The 24,203-nt window shown below is 33.1% G+C and overlaps 1 pseudogene; it reads right to left on the bottom strand.

Moving 5' to 3' along the window:
* Positions 1–18,385: 18,385 nt before the first annotated feature.
* On the bottom strand, positions 18,386–19,865 carry LOC131940498 (alpha-ketoglutarate-dependent dioxygenase alkB homolog 3-like; annotated as a pseudogene).
* Positions 19,866–24,203: the final 4,338 nt, after the last annotated feature.

Genomic DNA, 24,203 nt, shown 5'->3' with positions numbered 1-24,203 from the left:
AATGGACCTCTTTATAAAAGGTTTTACATTATTTTGAATTTATTTTATAAAATTCTATATAAAGCTGCAATTACTAATCGTATATAATTATAAAATTGTTTTTAACTAAACTAGAATCACAGAGAGTCATTGTTTTAGTACATTACATGTTATTAAAACATTTCAAGTTTTTGTTATTACCAGTAATCAAATTCTGTTGATAATTATCAATTATTAAAACTCAAATAACCTTTAAAATAGATTGTATAATAACATTTAGTTTTGCCAAGCTAAATCACATTACTAACAGTAATTAACAACTTGTAGTGGTTGGATATACTTATGTTCATTTATAAGTATATTATAATTGTAAGCGAATAAGGGAATAAGTAAAGACGCCAGATTAAACATTGATTTATAAAGTCGATAGCAGCAAAAGTACACTTGGTTACCCACAATGTTTTTTTACTTACCAACTTTTTTTTTGCTATTTCTAAGACTGTCATATCTGGCTTCAAAACTATTATTTGGACAATTTGGCCAGAACTAATTCAATGTGTTTAATATGCTAAGATTCTTCTTAAATAATTAATTAACATGATGTAAAAAATAAACACAGAAATATCCTTTAATAATTATCGATTATTTATATTTTATTTCGTGTTTAGACAGCAAGAAGAAAACAAAATGGTTGTTTTATTGTTACTTTCGTAAATTTAATTGTACCCGTTATTGGGACGATTTCATTTTAACTTAGTATAAAGGTTTATCTCATACGTTTCCTGTTTAAATTATATTCACCACTATGCGCATCAGAGCTGGGTGTAATCAGGGATGCTTTACTCATTTGAACCCAGATTCAAACTCGAGATTTTCGGTTTGTAGTCTAGCAAACATATACAATTATCGTATATTCAAAATCAGATTTGCAAACAATTGCTGACTTGAGCATTGAATAATAGTTGTGTATAGACCTAATAAAGGTATTTTGATTTTATAATTAATTATCATACTATGTTAAGTAAATCATATTTATTTATAATACTTGTTGGCAGTATATTGTTATACTGGCTGTAACTTTCTACTGTATTATTTTACGACGAGGCTGCTAGTTTGGTGAGCCTCGTCATCCGTGTATTTGATATAACCTACACGCTGTTGTGTATTCAAGGTGTAAACTAATTTTGTTGACATTAGTTTGAGGGCTGTAGATATATTTATCTATGCAATTGCAATTGTGCTAGTCTGTGCAATATTGTGAATGCAATAAATAAGGATCCAGAAGCAAGAAGCATCGTTCGTTTTTGTTATCTCTCAGGGTCAGTGCGTAACGCACTGCACCTCAGATGGTGATCGTTACGCCCTATCCTCAATGCGTTAGTGTTAAAGAAACATCATCTTAGCATCGACAGCTCTGTAATAGTATTTGTAAACGACCCTAATAACAATCTAAAATTTAATTTATGATTTTAAGCATCGCTCTCCGTTATAATCGGTTGTTAAATAGTATTATGTTTTATCTTGCACAACAGATGAATTTATCATTAACATAACTTTTAATATAGTTAACTACAACTTTTTATTTTTTTTATAATTTTACAGTAATATCAAATCAGTACTTATGTATTGTATGCATATTCTTTTACCTATTAAACGGTATAGTTGAATGATATAATGAATAGAAGTTATCCATTGAAATTCTAGAGTAGGCAGAATTTGAAAATTCGAAACACTGTCAAACACGAGGTGGGTATTGAATACAAAAACATTTCGATGACAGCCAAAGAAACAAATTATTAAATTTAAAAAAAAATGTTAATGAAAAAACTATGTATCATTAAAAGACATACAACGTTAGATATTATAATGCGACACTCTAGTAAATATTGGTTCTTATTTTGATTCATGTATCTCTTTTTAAGTCATTTAATTGTTTTTAAACACATTTTGTTTTTGTAAATAAATATATCTTTAAAAATTAGATACATACGTGTGTCTCATATCATATGTGTAAAATTGTAGTTATAAACGAAAATGAAATGTAGATTTTTAACTAGTACACACCCTGATTCTTAAATACAATTTTCACAAAAATATTATATTCTTTCCTCTATGTAAGGCCGCTGACCTAACCAAGGATATTGCTGTACAACTGGCTACTTTATTAAACATGAAATGATTTAAATTTTAACTTGGACTATACAAATCTCCTATATGTTTCTTTGAAGCTATGGCCAAAGTCTAAATGTGGAATAGTTTCGATTTTCGTGTTTGGTAAAATCCATAGACTTTGTTTACCATTTGGGAATGGAATAGTTTCTGCTACACTTTCAACATGTATGAATCTCCGATAACAACTCAAAAGTATATAATTTTTAGTCTTATGTGTTGTAAGATAATCAATACCAGTTAGTTAAAATGCAGCTAGATTAAATAGTAAAAGTGCAGAAAACTAGATTTGTAAGTCAAATGAGCTGATGAGTTATGGCAAGTAGGGCCTACTGTTTACAAACCATTACGACAAAGGATACATGAAAAAGTTGATACGCGTGTAGTGTTATGTTTTTAAGAGAATATTAGAAACATGAGTTCAATGCTATTTTTCTTTACTTGTCAAACTCCTTTGAATCCTTGTCTGACAAACACACGAATTTCTAAGACGTTGGTCACGATACCCAATAGACAGACGGACAAACTTATCCATGAGGGCCGTTTTTATACAATAGCGAAGGCCGCGTCAGATACCAAAGTATCTTCGACTTTCATCTGTGGAGCTATTTCACTTTGTGGCCATTCATCAACAAAACTACTTGTACAGTTGTTATAAAGCTCTTCCATTATTGATTCTTACTGTAAAGATCGGGCTACGTATCTGATAAGCTACTGAAATATAAATAGATGTGTTGATTACTCAAAATTACATTGAAAAGTTTAATTTAAAATGTATTTAAAAAAAAAATTCGGTAGATATATAGGCTTTCGAAATATTTTTACTTGAACATATAGACGTGTGGTTTATAATGGGATGGCTTTGTCGAATGGTAGAGCTCTAGCTCTTGAGTTCGGATGTCAATTCAAGCTCAGGACTATAGGACTACCGAGTCCACTCAGCTCTAATAGGTACCTGACTCATGTTGTGGAAAGTAAAGGCGGTTGTTCATAGTGCTGACCACACCATTATTTCATATGCTGAGGTCAAGAAACAAACGGACTGTACTTCACGTTGCAATTTATATCTAGGCTTGAAATGGGAGCTTCACTTACTTACTAGTACTGTGCCTAATACTTTATAGAACTGATCGGTTCATGCGTCAAAACACATGAATATATTTCATACATTCTTAAGGACCACACATTCTTATAAACATTTTATCACTAGACCCAACCCACACTTGATATATGATTAACTCTACATCACTGTTTAAAGTATTTAATTCGCCTTCGTTTGAAAATCTGGCTAGTTTTCTGTTGTAAAAATCCTCGATAGTTCTAAAACTGATAGTTTCTTTTTTTACTATATACGTGTTGTGGCGCAATAACTATGTTATACTTTTCACACAGTATATATACATTTTAATAATCATAAAGAGCAATGATAAAAGCGGTAATTTTTCTTTTATTTTTTAATTAATCTTTTCAAATAGGGATAGAAGGGTTTAGAATAATCATATCGACCAGGCTATGCGTGAAACAGAGAACAGGCAGACTTCAAACATTGATACGTCACATGCAGTCAAAGAAGAGATTATAACAGACCACAACACTCAGATGAACTATTGTGGGTAAAGAAAATATTACAATGTTAGATGTTACTACTGCAGTAAAATAGGTCACATAAAAGTTAATTGCAGGAAATTATATTATGAGACAAAAATGTGATCACACTAATGAAAACAAAGGTTAAAGTTATGTACATTATTTTTTTACTAGGCATGCTGCCCAGCTTCGCTTAGGCTTTCCAAAACATTGATAATTTAAATTCGCCCGAGGGTCGGTCTACGACCTCAGGAGTTATGAAGAAGTTCATTCGCGGACATTTTTTTCGATTTATAGCTCATATAAGGCGCCGGTCAGTCAAGGTTAGTTTTGACCCCCTCATCGTAGACTTTTCAGCCAACTGGCACCGGCCCCTGTGTTCTGTCGCCCCAAGGCAAGATCCTGCCAAATTTGAAGCGCCTTATATATTATAGAGATTAGCAAATTGCATAGACAAACAAAGATTACAATAAAGTAATTAAAGCCTGAAAAACTTTAGAATAGAAATGTATTATTTGAATAGATTCTAGATCTAGGTAGGGTCTACATCTGTGTAAGTCTAGTTTTTCCGTAGATCTAGATCATCTAGATCTAGAATCTCTAGATCTAGATGATCTAGAATATCTAGATCTAGAATGTCTAGGTCTAGAATCCTAATAGAATTTTTTATTAAGTTTAGCGCGAGCAAAATTGTATTGTATAAATTTTATAGGGTACGTAGATCTAAATAATATTTGAATTAAATCGTTCATTTCTTTTTATTCTAAACACGGCTGATGACGTCATTAGTTAATGTATAAACATCAGTGACGTCATTGTTTCATGGGTTCTTTTTCACAACTATAAATGCTTTTCCTGTTGCATAATTAAAACTGTTTCTACACATTCGAATACGCCTTTATTTTTTTATTTATTTTTCTTCTTTAAATAAAATTGTGGTTATACATTTAAAACATCTAACATATTATTTTCAACAAAAGTCCGTATAAAGGTATCTATATGTCACTGCAGATTCTGACGTGATATCCGGCGAAAATATTTTGCGGACAGACAGAAATAAAGAGAGAGAGAGAGAAGTGCGCACATGGACTTTTATATATTAAAATTACAGTTGTACAAAATATGTGCAGAAAGTTTCAGTTCATTAAATACATGAATAGTGTTACATACCATATCACTGAAACAGAAACATAAAGAAATGCTCTATTTCTCGCATGATTTCTGTGTTCTAAATATCTTGTCAAACGTTTTTCTAAAATTAGAACTCATGCTGTAACATATAAAAAGGTGAACGGAAGAATTCAGAAAGTCAAGGACGAACACGATGTACAGAATGACCCAGAAGATGTTGTTGTAGAACTTGAACGAGTAAAATTCTGGCACGCACAACAGCACAAGGTAGCTGATGACCCGAGGAATGAGGTTGATGATGTAGATGTTGATGATCACCAACAACATTTTCACCACCTGTTTTTCTTTGGTACTCATCTTCAAAGCTGCTTCACCGCGTGTATGTGTTAAACCTAACCTTGATTGATTCGCTTTGCGTAAATGATTTGTGATAATGAAGGTACTTACCACCATTGTGGTCAGACTAAAAACAGGGTATATGAATCCCAAGGTTTGATTCGCTTCCAAGTATTTTGGACCCGACTTTTTATAAAATTCCGTGTATTGATAAAACATAACCGAAGTTTTAAACTGCTCGCTGTAAATCCATTTAGGCTCGAAAATCAAAAACAGAGGAAAAAACGAGCTAAACACAAGGATAGATATAACAACACAGATAACTGTTGTGAGTTTAGCTGTGAGAATTATCTTCACTTTAAACGGGATACTGACACACAGACATCGTTCGACAGCCACGTAGGCGCCGAGCATATAAGCCACGTTACTGGAGATCAGGTGGAGATAATTCAAGTTCATGAGAGTGCACATCTGCCAGGTTCTTCCCAGAGCTGAGGAAATCAACGACACGGGTCCGTACAGCCTGTGGCCGGCAGCGGAAGTGACGCGTACTAAATCCCAGAAGGCTATGAAGGTCATGGAGATATTGACAGTTTCTTTGAATCCAAGTTTCGAGAAGACGAAGATTTCAACGATGTTGGTTATAATTCCTATCAAACACACCAACAAGCTAAACCATTGGTTGAGGATGGATTCTATAACAGCTAAAGCTGCATCTGAGACCATTGTGTCTTTTATACTTCCTTCGGTGGAAGTAGAGTTCTGGGACCAGATTTCAAAAACCGTGTTTTTGCTTGATTTGTTTAGACCCGTGTCCTGAAGCCACACGTCTTTGCTGAGAGAGATTGTTAAATTTGCTGACTCGCTCATTTTTATTTGTTAGAATTGATATTTTTTTGTTTTAGCAGGGCAGCATTGACGCTTACGAGTTAATCTTGTTAGACAAATGCTATTGGAAAAAGAAATTTGAACCAAGATTATTAATTAGTTTTGATAATATTTCATCTTCGGCATTTACACAAACAACAAGAACAGATTTGAAATAACGAACGATTTCTAAACTTAAATTAACATCGTTTAAAATATTTAACATCCCATGTATAAAGAAAACTGATCTACAATTGCAAGCAAAGTTATTTTATATGATTTACGAGATTGTTGATTGCATGGTTTAAATTTCAATTAATGAAAGTATTGTAAAACGTTTGTTATGTATACCAATACCTTTTACATATTAAATTTCGTACTGTCAGATTTCGATCTTAAAGGGATATGCGCGGAAAAAAAATCACAAAATTTTCTGTTTTTCGTAATGATGGGTTTCTTGCACTTTTGGATACTTTGTCCAGTTTTGTGTTAAGAAAATAATAACTTTAAAGAGAAAAAAAAAATGTAGGTGTTTAAATTACCATTTTTTTACCCTATTAATTGAAAAATAATCAATTTTTCCCAATCTTAAACGCTCTCTAAGAAACGTTTTATATCCGTCTTCATAATGTATTTGGCATCATTTGAAAGTTGGATTTCTCATGTATTTGATAATTTTAATTTCCATCATCTCGGAAACACCCAAAGCTTACAATCGGCTTTGCAGTTTACACAGATATGGTATTTTCGTGACCTATTTTTCGTTACTTTTTGCTGTTTTTCTCAGTTCGAAGGTTTTTAACACTATAAAGCCTATTACACAATCGCCACCATATTTTCAGTAATTGTTCTTCATGCAAAAATACAACTTTTGTCACGAGGGAATTGTGATGGCTTTCATAGAGAAAAAGTATTTGGTAATTAATATGCAAATTTTGATACTTTTGAACACTAAAAATGGTACGATTTTTTAGACTTTGTAAAATTCTTACTAGTAGATATTTCAAAAAGTTTTCGTGACAAACGTTTTAATATATAATGAAATATAAGCAGTTTAAATTTGATTGCTATAGGTGCATAAATAAAAAAATCATTAGCATTTTTAAAACTACCAAAAAAATTCAAAATGGCGGAAGTTTTTTTGGGTTTCCATGACAATCAAAATTGTTTTCAACACTTTTTTTACTTTCATTTGCCATACATGATAAAAGTATTCAAAAGCCTTTAGATATTTAATTGTTAAAAATAGGGGAAAAAAACGCGCATATCCCCTTAAATAAACACTTGTAATTTTCTCTTTCTCAATATATATTCTACAATGTATCCAATTCTAAATTCAATTCAATTCTTATACTATTCTTTTAAATGTTAATATAAAGAGTAACGGCTGAATATAAGCTAGCGAACACTTCAACATAACCATACCTAAAGATGTAAAATCAATTTTCCTGAAACAAAAACAGTCATTTACTTCGGGTATAAGTGGCTATTATTTCTCTCGGATCAAAACTAATAATATACAAAGTTTTGAAAAGGTTTTGTTTAATTTTATTAAAGTTTACTTCATCTGGCTAATAATTACTAACCATATGGATGTCAATTAAGATATAATTTACTAACAATCTTGCTTGGTATACTACAACTACTGAAATCTTCGAATTACATTTTATAAATTGGTCTAAATCCAAATCCTGTTTTTAAATTAGATTTTGTTTTCAAATCATTTACATAAAATAATGTAATGTAATCATAACGAATTGCTTGCTAGCAGTTATTATAATAATATATTAGGTAAAAAGAGGTATAAAACACAACTTGGTATTAATTTTAATCGGCTTGAATTATTACACATCACGTAATCAAAAAAAACCTAATTACAACTCTTAAGAAATGTCACGTATAATTGTAAAGGAGAAAATATATTTTAAATAGTATACGATTGTCATTCTAATTGTTACTTTACTGTTATAACGTTTAATTTAATATTTAACTTATAACGATACAATTAGAATGTACGTATCCTTATAATTAAAACGGAGTAAAATTAATAGTTAATTGCTACTAAACCCAAAAGTTGTAATTAGTGGAGAGCAACACTGTTTCTTAATAGTTAGTTCGAAACGCAGCTAAAAAATATTGATAATTTACAACAAAAGAAAAAAATTTAAAATATCCATTTGAAAATCGTAACACTCAACAGTAAGTAATAGAAGAAAAAAAAAGAAGTAAAGTTCCTTTTCGATCCTGACGGTCAATGGGGAAAGTAAAGAACAGTTAACCAGTTTCTGTGTTGTCGGCATATGAAGTGATAGCGTGATTAGCACCATACGCAGCCATCTGCACTTTCCATAACTTTAGTTAGATACTTATCAGAACCGGGTGAACACAGGGGCGTCATATGAACTTTAAGAAGAATTCGAACACGAGACTTTCGGGTTAGCAGTCGTATGGTCTACTTTTCGAACACGTCATACTCAACGGTAAAATTTATTTTCATTTCACGGAGATAATGTCGACGTCACGTAGACTTGATGAAGTCACTCACGTGACGTTTAGAAGCAATAACCCAGATATATGTGTTGAAAGCTACCGGGTTCTTGAGATAAATCGTACAAAACGAAGCATGAAAGATCCAATTCGTATGAACTTTTCAGTTTTACATAGAATTCTTATTTATGTATTTTTGTGAAAGACTGGATTGTGAGTATATTAATATTTATGGAATTTAACGGATTATATTACGCTTGTGGGAACAGTTATGCGATTTTGTTCATTAAGTTTTAGATGTTGATGATAAAATCTACCTTTGTCAATTTTCAAGCTCAAACACTTAATGACGAAGGATGCAAAACTCTGACTAGTGTTTACGTAGAGACGATTGCAAACATTTTCCTGCCTTTTTTTATTTACAAAACATGATAAAGAAAGGCTTTGCAATGGTTTGTTTAAATTTTTTATGTTATTTACGAATCCTAGATAGACTTTTTCTCTGGGGATGGGGAGCAGACTATATTTTCTCGGTAAAATTATATATTTTCTATATAAAATATACTTCGACAAAAAAACTATTTATTAGAACACATAGCTACACTCTGAGATTCATTAATATATTCATTAACTCAATCATTTATTGAAATGTAACACATACCATGGGTTAGCAGTCAGGGGAGATAATGTACACCTTACTTGGTTGCGGCCCTTGTGGAACCTCAACTGTTGATGTTATTTTTTATACTCTTCTGTGAGCGATGTTTCCCGTGTTTCCCATGACCTGTGACCTCTGGGGGTCTGGGTAGTTACGACTGTGTCAACTGTGATTCATACCCCAGACAATGGTTGACAAGGATAGTTGCTGCCATGGTCATTGAATAACAGTTGTGTATAGACCTTATGATGGTATTGCGTTTTTATAATACTTGTCTCAAATAGCAGACTTTCCAAATCCAATAAATAAGATAATACCCGCACGTGCATAAATATTCCCTTTAAACTAAATATATAGATTTTATTTTTAGAAATTCTTGCTCAGGGTTCAAAAACGTTGTAGACTAGTTTAGTCTGTTCATTCGTTTTGTATTTAGAGCGCATTGGATTGGATTGTATGAAAGTTTGATTTAAAAAAATAATTATAAATATCTATTGCAAGAGTTATGAATTGTCAATTGTAGTTTGTAGATTATGTTAAATGTTATTTTTGTACCATTGATTAAATTATTTCGGAGGGGGGATGGGATGGTGGTGGAGGCAGACACCTTTTAAGTATATATTTTCTATATAGATTATATCATAGATATTTTTTTTCCATTTCATTCACAGGGGTGGGGGAGATGGATATGCTACAGGCGGAGTTTGGGGAGGGGGGGGGGATATTGTAATTTACTATGTTGTGATTGTTCCCATACTTCGTGTTGACACATAATCCTCAAATGGTAAAGGCCGTTTAGTAAAAAAAAAATTACACAGCTGCTTAAATCCAAAGACAAAGAGTGTTATCAGATTACAGAAGATTATTAAAACGCATCAAAAGGCTATTGTGAGTATTACGAACACCACTCTATCAGCCAGAACACCACTCTATCAGCCAGATAGCTGGCGAACGTCCCCGAGTTCTTTTAGATGGTTATACACAGATGGCATAAAGCCCTATAAATGGTAGCTAGCACAACAGTTAACGAGGACACGTACTTAACGTCTAGGGGATACACTCGATGAACTCCTGATACCAACAACACATTTAATCCGATATATAACTTTTAATATGTGCACAAATTCAAGGTAAGACTCTAGCTTTATACAGAATAAAATGAATGAGTAGAATATCAAAAACCCAACTTACAATATGAGGAAAAAACACTTTTTAACACTATCACAGGATATGGCACTTAGGAAAATCACCACAACTTATACGACACTACTTAAAGCACAAAATATTACTTAAAACCACAAGTATTAATGGAAAAATGCTGCTTAAAGCTATAGGCTACAAAATAGCGACACTCAAGGCTTTCTCTCTCAAAGATGTCTGGTCTGACTTGCTGCTACGGACTGCTGCGGTGGACTGCTTGCAGAAGTGTGTGCGCAGACCATTTGACACCTGAGGCAACATGGGAGGTCACCTTCAAAACGTGAGACTATTGGTTGGGACAACTCTGATGTCCGAATCAACCAATCGAAAGTATAAAAGTATTGAACCACCACTCGTGATGGAAAAGTACTAGGGTATATGTCTTTCTTAGAACTATGGAAAATTACCTGGTGGTTGCACCACAGTCACTCATGGTTGAGCAATAAAAGTCAAACTAAAAAAAATACAAGATCTAAGTAGGTCACATGAGCATGGCCAATCCATAGCCCATGTATCTATGTATGAATTTAGTTTTAGTTTTCCTGTATAGACCATACACATGTAACAGACAACACACCTAGAATGATCATTTTGTGTTTGGTTGCGTCTTCATCAGATAACACAACTGCGATTTAGTTATGCAGGACCCCATATAAGTTAAGGCTGTAGCTATATATGTTTTATCCCAAGAAGCTTTACTCTGAGCGGCTCTCTTCACTTGGGCTCAAGTAAGGCAGGTAGTAGGAACGGCGTGGGTGGAGGTATAGCGCTAGAAAGAGTCGATGTCGAAATGGGGTTCCACTGACTAGAAAGTCCACCCACTCGGATGCGTACCTAACTTACGTTAAGGAGAATAAAAAAATAGTGCTAACCTTTCGTACAACAAGGTCAGTAAATTAGACGAACTCTACTTCACCTGCCCCGTGTGTCTTGGGCATTAAACGGAAAAAAGAAGAAGAAGGCCCGCAGCCCATGTTTCACTTTTTTTTGTAACCCCAAGATCTTTATTCCTCACCAATTCAGTAGAAGCATTGGGCAAAAGTATCAGTTAGTCCACAAGTCTTGTATATCTTGACTCTGTAATCCTGCATTTCTCAAATAGTCTTAGTTGATTCATCTATTAAAGAAATCGGGATGGGGAAACTTATACGTGTATTTTAAATCAAATTTTACCAAGTGCTTATATGAAAACAGCTTCTTCTTCTTCGTTTTTATTTTTAGTGTTGGAAAGGATCCCCTCAAGCACAATGAAGTATACTTGTCAACTGGCTATGCGCCATTCGTTGACTCCGATTTGAGCAGTTGTTTGATTTTTCCCACGTTTTCTTTAACTTGCTTTCGCGTCTGTTTGTTTGTTTGTTTTTCCAATCAAATCTTGCGCTCAAACTTTCGGGCACTTCCCAGTTAGCTAGCGCGCTGAAATTTTCAGGGAAGCTTTGTTTCCGATGACAATACAATATTCAATTATTATTATTACTAAATTGATCCATGGAAAAATTTTATTCATCAGTTTAGACATAACCTAGTAATTGCAAAAGGCACGTGTTTTTTACGTATTGTCTTCGTTTACCCAAAAAAAAGTGAATGCGAAAAGATAAAATCGATAGCAAGATTTGAATGCAAACAAACAGACAAAGACTAAAAAGTAGAAAATAATTATCATTAAAAAAGTTTTAAAAAACCCACGTTTTCTGATTGAACTAAAAAGTAGAAAATAAATGCTATACATCACAATAATGCAAGCGATCACTCTACTATAAGCGATCGCAAACTGCGTGCGCATTATGACAAAAAATGAAAAACGTGGGGCGCCGTGATTTTCTTACAGTTTTTAATACTGTTGACTCTCTACAAGCTCCCTAATAAAACTCAATAGTATTATCTAATCAATAGTAATATAACTTTTACATATTATATTAACAATGACCGATAAAAAACTTTTACTTCGGCGCCCCACGTTTTTCATTTTTTGTCATAATGCGCACGCAGTTTGCGATCGCTTGCATTATTGTGATGTATAGCATTTATTTTCTACTTTTTAGTTCAATCAGAAAACGTGGGTTTTTAAAAACTTTTTAATGATAATTATTAGAGTTGTCTCTCCTATAAGAGCTGCTGTTCCCAGCTAACGAGTGCTCGAACTAGAGACTTTTCGGTTTAGGAACCCTGAGCTTTACCGACTCGACCACGCCGGCCCCTGAAAACAGCAAACCTTATTATTTTTAGACGGTAACATCATTTTTGTTTCGTCTTGTAATCGAAGTTGTTACATAGTGACGCAAAGGAAACATTATTTCTAAAACGTTAAACGTTTAGTTAGCATGAAATAATATGGTCATTTTAAATTTAGGCCTGTTTGAAAGTTCGAAATTATATGACGATTTGTTGTTTTTTTCTAAAATGTAATTGATATTTATAAATTACAAGTTGTTTCAAACTGTTGTAAAATGTTTTTTGCCTAACAGAAATACAGAGTAAACACTTCAAAAGAATTAAAAACATTGCACGTTTAGAAAAGAGGAAAATAAAAAAAAGTTAATTTTAATTTATGCTTGTATTACATACTAAATGTATTTAAAGTTTTATTTTTTTCTAAAATATCATTAACATGTATCAATTACAATATGTTCCATGCTTGTTGTAAAATGTTATTTGACTCACACAGCTACAGAGAAAACAAGAGTTTCACAGGAATTAAAAACATTAATTTTATTGCTGTTAACTAGTGACAACTATTCATTATGTCGTAATTTAAAACGTTACTGGAATATTGAAAATACAACCATTACATTAAAAATTGTTGTGTGTATATGACAATATTTATGAAATAATGAACTCAATATTAAATGTTCAATAGTCAGAAAGAAATAACAAACAGACATTTTTTTTTTTTAATTATAGAAGTAAAAAAAAATGTAAAATACCATTTTCAAATATAATCTTTAGAGAAGGTGACGTAGATTAAATTTGTTTCCGAGTTCTCGGAATTTGTAGGGATAGTTTGGTCAATAATATGCCCATCCGCCTTTATTTGCCCTAATGTGAGTCAGGTACTTATCAAAGCTGTATGGCAGAGGCGTAGCGAGGGGGTGGCGGGGGGATATATGTCCCCGGGCGCCGACCTTAGGGGGGGGGGGCGCCAAAATGGGTTAGAAAAACAAATTGAAAGTTTGAGGGGGGGAGGTGCAAATCAAAAGTTCGAGGGAGGGTGCATATCGAAAGTTTGAGGGGGGTGCAAATCGAAAGTTTGTCCCCGGGCGCCGGGGAGGGTCGCTACGCCTCTTCTGGATGGACTCACTCATTCATGTCTACTAACTCAAGCCCGCTATCTGACCTTGAACTTTTGGGTTAGGATCCATACGCTCTACCACCCGAACACGCCGTCTTATAACATCGTGTAAAGACCACAGATGACTACTTAAAAAAAACAGACAAACTCTACATTATCTGCTTTTTTACTTTAGATGAGTGACCATAAACTTATTTAAAACGAATGAAAGCAGTACGGTGTTCTTTGGTTGATGAAGATGTGCGTATTTTAAAAAAAACTACAACAAAAATGTATGTACATAAATATCGTAATCCTTCAAATTGGATACTTCATTTATTTGGTTAAAACATAGGCTTCAGTGATTGGCTTGATCAATGTTACTAAAATTCTGTACAGATATCGATAATTGACATTGCTGTAGAGATATTGCTTAACAAAATGGATGTAGTGACATTGCTTTGTGAAATTGCTGTAAAGATATTGCTTAGCAAAATGGCTGTAGCGACATTGCTTTGTGAAATAGCTGTAGCGATATTGCTTAATGAAATATACTTGGAGACTCTCCTTACGTAAAGCCATAAGTAGAGCTAATACAATAAACAAAACCTCAACTCAATGTTGAATTCTTCAGAAACAAACTAAAATTATAGTTTTTATGACAGATTTAAAAACTAATCATTCGTAATTGCTGAAGTTAATACTTTAAAACAAATAAAAATGTATACAATTTACTTGGTATTTTAAAAAAAAATGTAATGTTTGAAATCCTATCTTCCAAATTTTAGCACCCGATATCAGCTTCGACATAGCTTCTCTGTTCTCCATTTTTAAAAACCCAAATAATCTAATTTATTTGTATTTATTTGAAGAGAACCTTGAGAGTATTCCTGACGAGAAAAGTCAACGAAGAGATCCACTTGACATATTTTCTGCAAGTTAGTAACAGTTTAATGATTCAACTTTACACAGCTAATCATCTCCCGTTTAAAAACACGTGAATGACTTAATCTCAATAAATTCAGAGGCGTAAAACTACACTAGTCGTGGTGGAGGTTCGCAGTTTTTAATCAAAATAAACATTAATTTAGTTCACTAATTGCATTTCTAACTTTCATTTAAAATTAGAAACTTTACGTATTCAAAGTAAACTAAAATGACCTAGCTATCAAAATTGTTAATTTTCTTAATTATTTCTCAATCATAGCCTACATTATGCATATATTTAATTATTTAGCAACTTTTGTTTTCGATTTTAATCTAAACATTTGATCAAACGTTTTTCTAAAATTAGAACTCATACTGTAAAATACGAACATGTGGAGAGACGAATGCAGGAAATCAAGAAAGAAAACAATGTAGGTCACAACCCAGAATATGTTGTTGTAAAACCTAAAGGTGTAAAACTCTGGCACATACAGCATCGCCAGGTACGTGATGACGCGAGGGATGAGGTTGATGATGTAGATGTTTATGATCACCAGCAACATCTTCACCACCTGTTTTTCTTTGGTGCTCATCGTTTGTGATTTTTTATTTTTTAATTGCGTTGCGTTAAGTTCTTTTTAAATGTTAACGCTTTCCGTAGATGGTAAGAGATGACCAGTGTACTAACCACCATTGTGGTCAAGCTTAAGATAGGGTATACAGTACCAAACGTTTGGTTTACTTCTTGGTACTTGACGCCGTATTTTCTATAGAACTCGCTGTATTGATAAATAATGATTGAAGTCTTATATTGGTCGCTGTAGATCCATTTTGGCTCAAATACTAAAAATAAAGGAAAAAAACAGCTAAATACAATCACGGAGATTATAGTACAGATTGCGGTTGTGAGTTTAGCTGTGAGTATTATCTTTACTTTAAACGGGATACTAACACAGAGACATCGTTCTATTGCGATGTAAGCACCAAGTACATAGGACACGTTACTTGACAAGTTGTGTAAAAATGTCAAGTTCAACAACGTCACGTTCTGCCAAGTTACAGCAAAAGCTGACGAAAAAATTGAAATCGGTGCGGAGAGTCTGTGTCCAGCACCGGAAATGACGCGGATCAAATCCCAGAACGCGATAAACGTCATGGAAATGTTGACCGTGTCTTTGAATCCTTGTCTAACAAACACACGAATTTCTAGGACGTTGGTCACTATACCCAACAGACAGACGAACAAACTTATCCATTCGTTGAGGGCGGTTTCTACAATAGCAAAAGCCGCATCAGACACCATAGGATCCTTGACAGTAATTTTTGGACCGGTTGTATTCAGTAACCAGACATCAAGCACGCTGCTTGTAGACAGGTTGAAATATGAATTCATTGTTCTTCCTTTAGAAATAACGTTTATTTTTATTGATTAGTTTTATTAAAAATATGAACTGCTTTTCTTCAAAAATACTGAAGATTTAAAGATAGAATTTTAACCTAAAAGCATTTTATTTTTAATTAATATTTACTGATTACATTTCATATTTTAATTTTTGAAATTAATTTTAAGTTAAATTAGAATTGAATCGAAAATTCCTCTAAGCTAACTAGTTTAATACCCTTTTGCTTTCCTTTGTGTACCTGGTTTTCCTTGCAATTTCTAACGTAATATCCAATCTCAAAGCGTTTGATTTCAAATAAATATATATCAAGTAAAATCTAAAATAAAACATTATTTATCTAGTTAGCAAAAAAAACAATTTTTACATATGTAACAGTTAGAAACATCGTTTATTCTTACGCAGACTTCAAGGGATTTTATACGGAGATCGTATAACAAATGATACAAATTTAGGTCATAGAATTAAGATGTATACACAGACTTCAATGAATTGAGATCGTATAACGTACTTTCAATACACTTAGTCCTTAATTCAAAGAAACTCAAATGGTTTAAACATTCAACACATTCAAATGGCCTATCAAAGACAAGCACGCAGGGCTTGGTGCCAAAGACGTCATTAGATAGAGGACTTCAAGGTATGGACTGGGCTGTCATTTTTAGAATGACCACAAACAGAAAAAGACGTAGAAAGATGGCAAATATTTATGAAGATGTCGACTGTGGTTCACCAACGACCCTCCGAAATTATGGGATTACTGATTGTTGACTTCAAATTATTAACTCTTAATAATGATTGATTTTTTGTGTTAATCGCTAAGTTATAGGTACAACTTATATAATTACTATTAGTATGAAATGACGATTCAATTAGAAAAAGAGTTTTTTTTTCCTTAATGCTGGTAATTAAAGCATTACTTTGTATTGAATGTATAGATATTTCCTGTTTCGCATAATACAAAATATAATTACATTTATTTCTGATTCGTGAAGTTTTTCCCCGAAAAATCAATAATGTTTGTCACGATAACTTTTATTAATTCGTGCTTATGGGATAGTTGTATGTCATGTCGATAACTATCGTGTAAACTACTGTAGTCATGTATACTTTAAATAATGGTGTAGTTGGAAGTAGTCATTATTTTACTGTATTCGATGAATCATCTCAGAATTAGTATTTATTTAGGTTTACTATGACTCGAAAGAAATCACAAAAGCAACACTTTTAACAATATTGTCAACCTAATATTTAACTTATATTGATTATTTAATCAGACGTATTTTGCAGAACAATTTTTAGACGTTTAATTTGGATAAGGGTTTTACAACATGTTTAGATGAATGAATTGTGTAATGAATAATAACTTCTAAACTAATGTCCAGTACAGTGAGCGGCTGAGCATTTGGTGTCATATTTATGAAATTAAGTTTCACAAGCATTACAAAAAAATTTTAATACAAGATAATCGTACTATAGTTGCTGTTGTTTTATCTAGGTTCCATTGTTCAATGTAACATAACTATAATTTTATTATTCAAATGCTAATACCTGTATTGCCTTTATTTAAACAGTATACATTTAAGTATACCATTACAATTTCCATTTAGATCATTTATTTTTAAAAAAATCAATTTTAACATGTAATTTTTTTTATAATTTCAGGCTCAACAATAAGACTTTATATATGTGGTGTTATATAATGTAGGCTTCAACGATTCTACATAGCACCAGCCTTATTTACGTTCTAATTTTTTATCCACTGATAAAGCAATTTTTGTATAACTAAAATTTCAATTTAATTCTATCACAACAGCGTATAATTTTATAAATTGAACACAATAAATTCATCATTTAACTTTTAGACCTATTGTTATTTTAAGACATAAATACAAGTTTTGCTGTTACAAGACATGGAGGAAGGGAGGGATATTTGTTTCGAATGTGTTTAAACTTTTATTGTGGCCGAAAATTCCGTATTTTCTATCGCTCGATAACGAGGCAATTATAATGGAAACAGGGACAGTATGTGCCCTTGTGACCTCATTTCTCTCTGGCAGTAATCGATAGAGATATTTTATTTCACAAGCATTTCAAAAGGACGGTTGCTGTATGTTTAGTACATTTCTGTTTCTATCCTTCAAAGTGTACACTGCAGAGTTTTACATCGCTGCGAAGCACAGGTATACAGATAGTTATATATATATATATATATATATATATATATATATATATATATATATATATATATATATATATATATATATATATATATATATATATATATTTATTTATTTATTTATTTTTATGTTTGAAACCAGTGTATTGTTGTGTAAGCAGTTGTCATACACAAGGCATAGTTCCATAGAATTAATATTGTAAATCAACATTTATGAGATATTTAATGCGTCAGAATAAATGTAACAAATGATATAGAGAAAAATAATAACCAGCAGCTTCAAAATAAATAAATGCCATTTACCAATATTCTATAAATTTAAAGTTCTACAATATTTACATTTCTAACATTAGTATCTCTAAATAATAAATATCAATATGTTTTTAACATTTTACCAAACTACTTGAGATATCACTTGTAACAAATTTAAATACTGTTAAAGCAAAAATACAATATACTTAAAAGCTGAACATATTTAAAACCTTGATCTAAAGTGGGAATCAAAAGTCACAATCACCCCCTAGAAATATATATATATATATATTTATTCATGGATAATAGTAATTAGGGAAATGAAAGGCATCACACTTAGTAATGTTAAAGGCAATCTATCGCCCATAGCATTCTGAGAACTTTAAAAACTAAATCGCACTTCTTTTTGAAGTTTGTCACACCTCTTTTTGGATGTTCAAAGTTTTTCAAATATGTATAACTCCTATGAATGGTTGATAATTTTGTTTTAAAACAACAGTTAGAATGGCCACATTTTATTTTAATGTTATTTAGTAACAATTAATTAATAGTGGACAAAATTTGACTTAGGAAAATTAAGACAGTTTAATTGTTATAATGAGCTGGTTTGGCAACTCTGAAAGTAACATTTATTCTTGCTCCTCTGTCATGATATTCTTTAGGCACTCGATGCTGCCAATCTGTTTGAGTCCATCCTTCCATAATAAGTAAACTTCCACCAGTCAAACTTAACCTGATCACTTGACTATATGTGTAGTCTCTTTCTCCTGATTTATTTGGAGGAGGCTTTTTACGCATTCAAATACTCGTTCATCTCCAAATGACAATGAAGCTATAACTGGTGTTTTCCACATGATTGGCTCGTCATCTGAATGCCATCTTATACTATCATACCCATCCCTGTATAAATTAGCTGCAAGTGAATTAAATTCTATTCCAGTCAGTTCTGCTAGCTGCTCTTTTAACTCTTTTAGAGACTTTGGCCATTCAGATGTGTTTGCTTCCACTGTAACCCCAGAGTATGTGTAAGGTAGTTCGCTGTACTAGTGAGTTAGTCTTGGTTGAATTGCTTGTACTCCATTGTGTATGTCATACCTCTGCCTCCAGGGAATCTCATGAAATAATTCAGCAAAAATCGCATCACTGCGCGCTGAGTCTAAAAACTATGGGAAGTACCTCAACCTTGAGAGATTGGAATGATCAGTACTTATGTCATAAACACCAGCTTTCGTTATGAGTTGATCACTTGGCTTTAACTTTATTTCCTCCTCAGGTTCTTCAAATACAAATGGTGTCTTAGGAACGACCTGGTCAATGTTTTTTTCCAAGCCAAGCTGGTCCATCTGGCATGGGTTTTCTATCTCTGTCTGACTTTACGTTTTTCACTGGTTTACAGCCATCTGTGTGCTGGATTGGCACCACTCTTGTACCACTTGGCTACTCTTTACTAGCTTGTGGATTAGAGGATGCAGCCTATCCCCCTTGTACTCTTGCTCTACGACGTTTATCCATGTGAGTAATTTATCATCCCAGTGACTTATTAAGCATGCATCACTTAAAAAGTTATAGTCTAGGCATACTTCTAGATAGTAGATAGGGCCCCGTCTAGGCCTAGTGTATTATTTCTATTGTGTGTTATATATATAGAATTAGATTGTTTCAATAAACATATCCCGTCGAACTATATTCTGAAGCTGGATAAATAGATATTTCATATATTTTTGTAGCTGTTTTTTATCATGTAGAAAACAATACGACCCTCCATCATGATTTAAATATACAGACCGTAATAAAAAGAAATATCCTTTCATATTTTGGGACTAGTAAGTAGGTCACCAGGTTTTTTTTGTCGTACTTGCCAACTAGTTTTTTTTTCAATCAAAATGTGAATATTTGTATTAAAACATAAATAAGTAGAAATTTACTTCCCCTACAGTTATTTAAAATCGTAAAAAATGGTAATAATAGATTACAAGATGTAGGCTAACTTAAGAAAGGTTTAACCATTGTTTTATTGAGTTTTTATTAATATAAGTATAAGTTTAGTTATTTTTATTTCTAATCCGTAATAGTTGTCCTTACTGTTGCAATATAACTATAACATTAAGACCCTAGGCTTACTTGGTATTTCATTTTATTCTATTATTAGTAATTTTTCCATTTTGAGTACTCCTGGTATTTTAAAATCTTGAAACAAGGCTTAGAAAAACTAGTCGCCATGTTTTTTGTTATCAATGGGAATCACGGCTCACAAACTATTTTAGTTTAGAAATGTAAATCTCTGGCTTACGTGTCATTGAACTTTAAGCGAGAGGGACTTAGACTTACAAGCCTTATTACCATTAGAGAAACAAAAGCTAGTTAGGCTTAATGATATGCAAACTAAAAGATGTTCATTGAAAAATTAAACTAAATTAAGTAATAAGATAATAAGTTTTAAGATAAATTGCAATGTAAAGATAAAGCGATATGTCAAAGCCAAGGGTAGACAGGGGTACAGAATATAGTCCAAGTAAAGACAGAACAGTCAGAACCCAACGGGATCTCAACCCTAACCCCTTCGGGGTTCAAAGGTCACGCCAGCCCGCTGATTGACAGAAGTGGTTACACGTCTGACTTGATGCATGGAAGGCGAGGCGATTTGGTGCCGTGTGGAATGGTAGGTTCGGATCCCGTTGGGTTCTGATTGTTCTGTCTAACAGGTAAAGGCAGATATCTGTTCAGCATCTATCGTTCAGCAACGGTAGCTATCCAAATCTGTAATAAAACAGCGGTAACCCTACTATTTTTCTTTCATTAAATTATGTTTCTTACTAAAATAATATTATACCCAAACCTTTAATCTTGAAGAAGATATCTTAAAGATGAGTATATTTACCGACAACATTCTTTTAATTGTATATATAAAATTAAAACAAACATTGTCTTTGCTTTCATTTAATTTAATGTTGAGATATTTATAAAATCTATATATAAGAAATGAATTATTTTCCTTAGTGTTATGATTCACACTATCAGACTCGCCGCTGAAATACATTATAGCGTGTAGAAAGACACATACGAATGCGAATTGTTAACAAAACACTAGAACTAAAGAAGACAATGACTCGGTATAGTTAACAATAATAAAAAATACTAGCAACACAGAAACTAAACGAGTATCTATCTAGGTTTACACGTAATACAAAAGAGCAACGATGAACATTTGATATCAGGGTTTCCTTCAGACATTTTCTTTCCGTGAGTGGGAGACACTAAATTTTCCCGGGAGGGGGCGCACTTTATAGGGTTGTTTAAAATATATAATTAATAGATATTTTTTTCTTTTTTAATGTATAGATGTTAAAAGTACCAGCCGGAAGGAGAGGACTGCGTCAACTCTGGGAGAGCATAACCGTCCCCCCCCCCTCACTCGAAAAGGTACCTGTTGCATACTCTGCACTTGAATACAATGGTATCTACTGTTATTAATATCCTTCAAACAAAAATGTATACAGACTAACCCCCTGGTAACAAATACATAGACATTGAAATGAGGCTGCTCAGATCATAGTTTCATCCGCCCAATATTATTAGCGCGAAAACTAGAACAGATTGTGCAACGACGTGACGTCACATAACAACTCACAACAAAGGGGAAATAAGTTTACAAGTACACGAACATTAACTCGCGCTCAGTCGCCTCTCTTGGCTAAAATGTTAAACATGGTATCAAATGTTTTTTTAAATTTAGAACTCATGGTATAAAATATAAAAAGATGAACGGACGAATAGACGAAATCCAGAAAGAAAACAATTGCCACCGTGACTCTAAATAGGTTGTTGTAAATTCTGAGGTTGTCATATTCTGGTTCTAAAAATTTCCCCAAATAATTAGCCACCCTGGGAATGAGATTTAATATGTAAATGTTTATAATCACTAATAACATTTTCACAATTTGTTTTTCCTTATGATTAATTGTACTTCGCGTGGTTTTATGAAATTTGGTTTTATAACTTGTTGTATTCTGTCGGAAGTTTGACGATTTTCGAAGATGGTGAGTGATGACCAAGGTACTAACCACCATGGCGGTCAGGCTAATTACAGGATACGCGAACCCGAAGATTTTATTAGCCTCTAAATACTGACCACCACTTGCTCTGTAGAAATCGGAACCCTGAAACACGGTGATATACGTTTGGTAATCAGGGCTGAAAGTTAACTTCGGCTCGTAGATGAAAAGCAAAGGGAAAAAAGAACAAAACACTGCCACGGAAATAATAACGCAAGTCGTCGTCGTGACTTTGACAGTCAGGACAAATTTGACTTTAAATGGGATACTGACCGACAGACATCTTTCAACAGCCACATAAGCACCAAGCATGTAAGACACGTTACTTGATATGTTATGAAGACCGGATAAGTATATTAACGTGACGTTTTGCCAGGATTTTCCATACGCTGGAGAAAACAAAGAAATCGGTCCGTATAATCTGTGACCCGCGCCGGAAATGACGCGGAGCAGATCCCAGAAGGCGATGAAGGTCATGGAGATGTTGACCGTGTCTTTGAATCCTTGTTTTGTAAAGACGCAGATCTCGATGACGTTTGCGACTATGCCTATGAGACATACAAACAAACATATCCACTTGTCTAAGACGGTTTCGATCACGGAGAATACGGCATCGGATATCAAGATGTCTCTGGAGTAGAGTTGTGGAATGCTGATGTTTTTGTAAGGCGGCTCAATGGGAACTGTGAGCAAACTTGAATTCATGAGTAGCCCCATGTCTCTTTCAAAACACTTTTCTCCAGTCTTTAATTAAAATGCTTGTTGGTAAGATCTGAAAAGGAAAAAAAAAATTGTAGAATTATTAAATAGGCATCTACTCAAAATTATGATTCAAAAAGGTTGATTATTTTTCCGTAATTTTTTAATGTATTTATTATTGTAAACAAAAATACAAGGTCAAAAACCTTTCCTTAGCTTGTATGAAATAACGTATGTACTAATGAAGTTTTAGCATTGTTTGATGTACAAATCAGAAACACAAACACACACACATCGCTGGTGTAACACCAGCGCAAAAAAAGAAATTAAAAAAAAAAAATAAACCCCAGATAAAGTACCAACATAAAGTGGTATCTCAATGTCAAAGCTAGACATAACCAAACCCCTCTTCAAATGTATTCAAATACTTTTTAATGTATATAAATTTTTTAATTGAACATACATCTATCATTTATTCTAAAAACGTGAAGAAGTTTATGAGTAAGGATTGCGTCTACATCAAAACTACCTATTCCCGCTTCTGGTAAAAGCGTATACAAAGAATGTCAAATTAAAAAAAAAATATTAAAACGACTATATCCAATTTAAAATTTCGCCGCATAAACCGCGCCCTATTTTTTTGTAAAATGGCAACCACGAAACACTGTCTTAGCTGGGTTTTCTAGTTAAGTATTGAAAAAGTTCGATTATTTTTACTTAAAAATCAAACAAAAAGCGCCTTTGGTGAACGTGTAAATGCGTCTCCTATATCCTGTGGTAGTGTCCAGCACTCAGTTCCGACTGATAACTTGAGTCCACCCAGCTCTGAAAAACTTCTGTAATCTACCCAGCTCTGGTGAATTCCCTTAATCTACCCACCTCCAGTGAATTCCCTTAATCTACTCACCTCCAGTGAATTCCCTTAATCTACCCACCTCCAGTGAATTCCCTTAATCTACTCACCTCCAGTGAATTCCCTTAATCTACCCACCTCCAGTGAATTCCCTTAATC

Source organism: Physella acuta, unplaced genomic scaffold, assembly GCF_028476545.2.
Source record: "Physella acuta isolate Inbredline_101_S28 unplaced genomic scaffold, ASM2847654v3 ptg000319l, whole genome shotgun sequence".
Classification (NCBI taxonomy): domain Eukaryota; kingdom Metazoa; phylum Mollusca; class Gastropoda; family Physidae; genus Physella; species Physella acuta.
This window is presented reverse-complemented; position numbering and strand designations above follow the sequence as displayed.